Genomic DNA, 8,147 nt, shown 5'->3' with positions numbered 1-8,147 from the left:
GGTGTATTAACAATGCTAGGACAGGTTAGATAGAGTTCAAACCCAGACTCTACATACCACTCTATACCCTTGACAAGTCATTAATATTAAGATCCCAGGTCAAAGTAACATCAATTAACCAGTGTGGATGGAACAGAGGCTTATCTGCAAGGCAAGTTATTCACACAGTTGTAACCTTAACAGTACACTCTTACAAAATAAGGTGCTATCTAGAACCTTAAAGGGTTCTTTCAGCTGTCCCCATAGAACACTTTGAAGAACCCCTTTTGGTTCCAGGTAGAACCCTTTTGGGTTCTATGTAGAACCCTTTCTACAGAGGGTTCTACCTGGATACCAAAAAGAACCCTTTTGGAACCTGTTTTTCTAAGAGTGTAGCTGTGAGAGCAAACATCACAGCCAGCCACAGAGCCAGCCCAGCAGTAGTAGCAGGCAGGTAGAGTTTGGTACTTAGACCTACCATTAGCCAGGCAGGCAGTCAGTCAGTCAGCCAGTGTGAAGAAGAGTGAGCTGGGCACTGCCCTCAAACTGCCGCCCCAGCCTCACCCCACTGACCCTCTTTCCCAGACTCGCCCAGGTGCCTGCTTGCATTGCTGTGCAACTGAACCCTGGTCTGACTAATTTGGGCCACAGGAGCAAAACCCATAAATCACCTTCCCCCGCTCTGTCAGTCACTAAAAAAAAAACTCCCCGCCAGCTGGGAAGCACAGCTTGGCTCGCAGGTTAGCAAGAGAAGGTTAGGGAGAAGAAAACAATAACTCCAGCAGGTATTACCTCATTAGACTTGATAGGCTGGCAGGATTCAGAGGGAGGGCAGCAAACATGGGCACCACTGATTGTTTTATTAATAGTGAATTGATTGTAGCTCATAAAAAAGGATTTACAACAGAGAGAGCATGGCTTTGATTGATTCAGGTATTAAAAAGGCAGTTCAGTATCCTCAACACAAAAACAATATGCCTATTGTTTGTTATCCAAACCTTGGTAAAGTATCTGTTAAACATCTGTACATTTGGCACATGGTCTTCAGTCTATAGGTGTGAGGTGGGAGCCATAAATAAACAATATAGGGCTAACCAAGATAGGAAGCCCATTGTAAGTATAGAGAATACAGACCCTTGCCTGATCAATTCTAACATCAGTCACATCTTATCAGTAGATTGCACCTATGATTCCCACATAAGGCGCATATTATGGCTCATGCTCGACTAAGTATGATTCATATGTGCACACTCACACCTACACTCCCCTTGGACACCTGTACCTACACTCCCCTTGGACACCTGTACCTACACTCCCCTTGGACACCCGTACCTACACTCCCCTTGGACACCCGTACCTACACTCCCCTTGGACACTCGTACCTACACTCCCCTTGGACACCCGTACCTACACTCCCCTTGGACACCCGTACCTACACTCCCCTTGGACACCCGTACCTACACTCCCCTTGGACACTCTACCTGCACTCCCCTTGGACACCCGTACCTACACTCCCCTTGGACACCCGTACCTACACTCCCCTTGGACACCCGTACCTGCACTCCCCTTGGACACCCACCTGCACTCCCCTTGGACACCCGTACCTGCACTCCCCTTGGACACCCGTACCTGCACTCCCCTTGGACACCCGTACCTGCACTCCCCTTGGACACCCGTACCTGCACTCCCCTTGGACACCCGTACCTGCACTCCCCTTGGACACTCGTACCTACACTCCCCTTGGACACTCGTACCTACACTCCCCTTTGACACACTGAGCACGGTTAGATGCACACAATAATACAATTATTGTGGATAGTCACATTCATATATTAGTTTGTTTAAAAATGTTGCATGCTTGGAAGAATAACAATTTCCCTAATATTATTGTTTACATGGACACATCTGAAATCAGGCTACTGATGGGACTTTTGATAAATGCAGGAAAAAAATCGACAATCAAAATAAAAGTTCTACCACAGTGACCATGATATTTTTTGGAATACTATTTGATTCTGACTTTGGACATATAAAGTTTGTATGTGAATACTATTTCTAAGAGAGAGAGAGAGAGAGAAACTTTCAGCTTTTCCGAACTCACTTCACTCGCCCATAAGAGGGAGGCTTGTGTTACCGGTGCTGGCACATGTACAGATCAAATATACCGCAGGAACCGCAACCTAGACTCACACACGCTGCTATGAGATCCTGTGGTATAATGGCTAAAAAAACATACTTAATTCATTCAAACAGATGACAGTGCATGGCAATCCAAGCACTTGTTGTTAAGCAGACTGAACGTGTGTCATTCGGACAACTGCGATGACAGCAGGGGGAGAGATGGGGCTCCAGCTTGGAGGGTTCAGATCGGAACAGACACCTCAATAACATCATTGATTTAGTGACACTTTATTTTAAGGGTCCGTAATAAACCATTTATATGGCATGTATAAAGTGTGTGTTAACCATTTATTAACCATTACTCACATATTTATAAACAATTGACTTATGATTAGTAAAGTATTTTTGCAGCCCCTAATCTAAAGTGAGCGCTGTTTATGCTTTATTAATACTTTATAAATGTATTGAGTGAACAGTGTAATTTCTCACAAAAAGTGGTAGACATTCCAGCAGTACCTGGTCAAAGAATAAGCACACAACAACGCCAACGATCCACTTTTCATTTTCCATTTGTTTTGTCTTCATTGTACACACCTAGTTTCCATTCCCATACTTATATGTTCCTTATTTAACCCTCTGGTTCCCCCATGGTTTTGTGGGTGTTTGTTCGTTGTAAGTTGGTCTGTATTTGTGAGCTTGATTATTTTCCTTCTTGGAATATTTGTTGTTTTGAGTAAAGTTATGTGAATTACTCATCTCTGTGTCCTGCGCCTGACTGCACCTTACCTGCTACACCTAGACGCCTTACAAGTACCTTACTAACTTTTACAAATGCAGGAGTAATGAATAATTAATAGTGAGCAAACTGTTGGTAAATGCCTTATAAATGGTTTATTATGGACCTTTAAAACAAGGGTTACCATTGATTTTCAGTGAGCAACAAACTGATTGGTTGTATCCGAATCTTCAAATCAAATGGTTAAACGAGACAGTTACACAGCAACATGTATATTGAATGTCTTGAACACAAAGGGCTGAAGTGGAAGCACCCAGATCAGGACACAACCTTAGGGTAATGGGGCTGGGCTAGATAATAACACTGGTAACTGCTCCTTTCTATTGCTCTGCACAAGGCAAACCTCATAGGTCTGAGGAAACTATTCAAACTGAAATTACATTTAGCACTGCAGCCCTTGGGAACATTACAATGAAATTCTGCAAATTTCCAACACTCACCTGAGGCAAAGACCCTAATTAATTTTTATTGTTCTGTGCAGGCAATCAGTACAGAATTGAGTGAGGACTGTGAGCATTTAAAGCCGCAATGGATAATTTCCATTACTGCAGTCAGAGAGAGGGAAAAGGACAGTGGGGGTCCATTTTGAATCATCTCTGTTATCACACGAATACACTAAGCTCAGCACAGTTCAAGTCAACCAGGAGTCCCACGATGTCCCAAATATCCAAACTCTTTATCCATATCCTCTCATATATCAGGTGTACATCTGCATTGCAGATCAGTAGTGTACTACATCAGTCACTGTGCATGCGCCACGTTGAAGACTTCTTCTCTAGCTCTAATCACGTTGAGTAAGGGAAATCTCCAGCCTTGGCATGAGCACACCCTGCCACAGAGGGCCAGTCTGAACCCTTTCATCTACTGAGAGTGTGAGATGCTTTTAATCCGGACCCGGCTGCCCTTGATTCTAACTGACGCTAGGATCAATCAGATTACACTGAAGCATATGCTGGAACAAAGGAGAGGAACGCCAAGGCATGTTGTCATACTATTCACTTTACAAGTTATGGGATACAATTCTGACTGTACTGCTAAGAATAATGTAAACTGCTGCTTAAGTATAGGTTAAAAACTTCCATCAATTTAAAGTGATGGTACTGTACTCAAGGACTGACCCCCCTCACCCCTCTCTCTTTCTCTGTTGTGATTAACCAGGCATGGTCTAATTGTCTCAGTTGAAGATCCAACAGACTGATCTAAACCATAGAGATCCTTTTCAAATGCTATTATTATTCTAATTCCTAATTCTATGGTTCTAACCATGAACTTGTTGTTGAGTCATGCTCAGAATGATTGAAATGCCCACCAATGGCACTCAGTCATTTTGTGATCCAAAACAATATATTAATGCAGTGGATGACATGACAGGAGTGAGAGAACAGGGTCTGACAGCCAGACAGAAATGTTTGCGTCTGTAAGATGTGGATAATAAAGTGGAGATAAAAAGCTTTGTTTGACTGCGTGGAATAAGAAACCCATAGGATATGCATGAGGTTGTTGGGCTCACTGCTCAAGACATTTCTTATGAAAAGACTGAGGGCTTAGAGATGACTGAAAAAGATAGATAGAGAGAGAGAGAGATCATGAGGACATACAGTATTGTACAGACACAAACGTGGGGTATGGTTGGCTGTGATGTACACGGGGCTCCTGTCTGGTGCAGAAAAGCAAAGAGGTGACATCCGGTCCAGACATTGCTGCAGTACAGAGCTGCTGATGAGAAGGGAAACAGCACAACCAGGTGGCTGAAAAACAGCTTAGCAGCTCGCTCAATCACAGAGCTGTAGTTGCTCCCAAACCCTAACACAACGATGGCATATCAATATTTGGCACATCTGAATTATATTCCTGTACTATCCAGTATATCTAACTGTGGATTAAAATGTTTTGGATTAAAGCGTTGATTAATACTGATCAATTATTTCCTCAGTCAGGCTATGTCCTACATCCTACCAATAGATATCACTCTTTCCATCGCTACAGTTTCCCACTTTGATAACAGAGGGATTCATTGAAATTGACAGGTGAGAGCATGATCTTATTATGCTATTTACAAGATCACCTAGTCCTCCTCAACACCAGAGCCTTTTAACTCTGTTTACTGTAATTCCTCAGCACTCCTGGATTTACAGGACATCGTAGAAATCAATTGTCAAGTCAGACGTTCGCTCTCTATAACCTGGACGGGACCTGCACATTTCATAGCGAATTGCTTCCAATAAAAAGACAGAAAATGTGGTTGAGCGAGGCAATACTGGGGTATATTAATGTACTCCCTGTTTAGTGCAGTTCACCACGTTGTTGTGTTGGCCTGAGGGAGGAGGACTGGGAGAGGAGGTCTGAGAGAGGAGGTCTGAGAGAGGAGGCCCGAGGGAGGAGGACTGAGAGAGGAGGCCTGAGGGAGGAGGACTGGGAGAGGAGGTCTGAGAGAGGAAGACAGAGAGCCCATTTGGATCTGCTTAGTTTTATCAGTGCATCAGGGTGAAATGGCAATTTAATGGAACAGGCTTGAAAGCACTTGCCTTGAGATGCTGACGGTGCAGAGGTACATCACTCAATACGCCCAGACACAGAGCCTAGTGATGTCCAGTGAGGACACACACAGGGTGTCAACGAAATAGAAGTAGCAATGTGTTCACTCAGATCAATTCAGTCAAGAGGTAGTTGAGTTATTTCACCTGATCCAGAGAGCAAATTGAAGATGACAAGGGAACTTCATACATTGAAGATTGGTCATGAGGACATACCATCCATAACAGTCCCCTGGCTGTCTCTCAGTGCTCGTCTGCTAGACACACAGGCATGTTAATCATCAGGTTAACTATACACCCAGAGCCATCGGACAGATGCTCCATGTCTCCTATGACACCTGCAACATGAGTACCACTAAATGCTCACCACTAAACCACACAGCATTCATCATGTCTGCTGTGGAGAGCCACTCCTCCTAGCCCGCCTGCTGAGAGTGACCAGGGGAATAGTAAATACTTCTTACACACACTGACAAAAGGCCATTTCCCATGATCCATCAGACTTAGACAACTTCTTTAGATGGGATGCATGAAAACATGGAGTATCCAGACTAATGTTAATATCAGCTTTAAAGAGAGCCTGGCAGCAAGATCAAGTCTCATGGGTAATTGTCTGAGATGTATATCTAGCGGTAAGCCCCTCTCTAGTGAAAAGAGCTCTCCATTGAATGCAGATTGTGTTGACAAATAACATCTAATATAGATTAAAAAGATTGAGCCCAGCTAAACAGTGATTAAACATGTTGAATAGGCATGTGTAGTAATTCTCTGTCTCCTCCGCCAGATCATCAATCAGACAGGATTGTCCTTTCCACAATAAGAGCATAATAGGTTTAGCAGGTCAACACTGCACAAAGACTCTGGATGTACAGTCTTATCCCATCTTGACAGGCTATTTACAGCAGCCCGTTCAGGCTGCATGGTGATGGGGCTCAAGCCTTCATCCCCGTCAAGAATTCCCAGCCAGCCAATATGGGTAGTTATTGAGTGTGGGGCTTGTTCATTTCCTAAACAGGCCATTACTGGCAAGAACATGGTGGCAGAAATCTAATGTAATGTAATTCTGATGACATTTTCCCTTCAAGCACTGCAGGGCCTGTCAGACTCCATCTACTGTCAGTCTGCTGTCAGAACCACTCTTCTCACAGTCCCCACGGACAGACAATAACAACATCTGCATCTCTGGGAAGAACGACTGTTCCTCTTTTGGACAGCAGAGGAAACGTTGGGTGCATCTCAATTGTCTACAATGGCTTCCTCTGTCCATCTCCGTTCCTTGCTTTGCACTGATTAGAATGAGCAGGCAGGTGAAGCAAATTCCCAACAGACACCTACCAGGTGTTAACCTGTGTTATAAGATTAGTTCAGATGAAGGAGAGGAGACGAGGGGAGGAAGCCACTTTAGACAATGAAGATGTCCACCCTGTCTCTAGGAATGTACAGCCCAATAACCCTTCCTGACCAGAGTCTACCCATACCACTACCCTGGGCTACAGCCCCTCAACCAGATGGACAATTAGTGTCACAGTGGATAGCAAATTGGGCCAACGGGCCTATCAGTCTCCTCCACTGGCCTTAAAGATGTGTAATCAGGCCTAGACTGATGGTGTACTTACAGTCAGTGGGCCACATAAACACCAGAGAGGAAAGGCATCCCTCCACGGCCTGAAATGAATGATCTTAATCAACAGTTATGATGAAGCAGTTTGTTCATATGAGCCAGGAAGACACGCGGGCCACAAACACAGACAGATTGAGTTGGTTGCCAGCGTGCATCATTGGAGCGGTTACGGCCTGGCTTACAGTAACGACCTCATCAGTATAGTGAGAGAGAGGGTGCGGACATCATCGCTGCCAAAAAGCGTTTACCTCACAGAGCTGTGCTGCTTCTACCTTCTCTCACTTCTCCCTCCCGGGTCTCTGCTTCATTACAGCTGCATGGAAAGTGCATCTAAGGGCTCAGTACAGGTACAGGTAACTGCCAAAATAAAGGAAACACCAACATAAAAGTGTCTTAATAGGGCGTTGGGCCTCCACGCGCCAGAACAGTTTAAATGCACCTTGGCATAGATTCTATAAGTGTCTGAAACTCTATTGGAGGGATGTGACACCAATCTTCAACGAGAAATTCAAACATTTGGTGTTTTGTTGATGGTGGTGCAAACCGCTGCCTCAGGCGCTGCTCTAGAATCTTCCGTAAGTGTTACATTGGGTTGAGATCTGGTGACTGAGACGGCCATGGCATATGGTTTACATCGTTTTCATCCTCATCAAACTATTCAGTGACCACTCGTGCCCTGTGGATGGGTGCATTGTCATCCTATGGGGGCATAGCCATGGTAGCCAATATATTGGCCTGCCCAACATTTTTATACATGACCCTAAGCATGATGGGATGGTGATTGCCTAATTAACTCAGGAACCACACCTGTGTGGAAGCACCTGATTTTAATATACTTAGTATCCCTCAATTGCTCAGAATTTCCGTTATTTTAGCAGTTACCTGTACAGAACACTTCCAGGGGTTGCAGAACACAGTTGAATACTTTTTACCCATAGAGACTGAGGAAGGGAAGAGTACTTTTTACCCATAGAGACTGAGGAGGGGAAGAGTACTTTTTACCCATAGAGACTGAGGAGGGGAAGAGTACTTTTTACCCATAGAGACTGAGGAGGGGAAGAGTACTTTTTACCCATAGAGACTGAGGGGAAGAGTA

The sequence above is a fragment of the Oncorhynchus nerka genome, linkage group LG26 (assembly GCF_034236695.1).
Source record: "Oncorhynchus nerka isolate Pitt River linkage group LG26, Oner_Uvic_2.0, whole genome shotgun sequence".
Lineage (NCBI taxonomy): Eukaryota > Metazoa > Chordata > Actinopteri > Salmoniformes > Salmonidae > Oncorhynchus > Oncorhynchus nerka.
The sequence above is the reverse complement of the archived record's forward strand: the minus strand, read 5'-3'. Positions refer to the sequence as shown.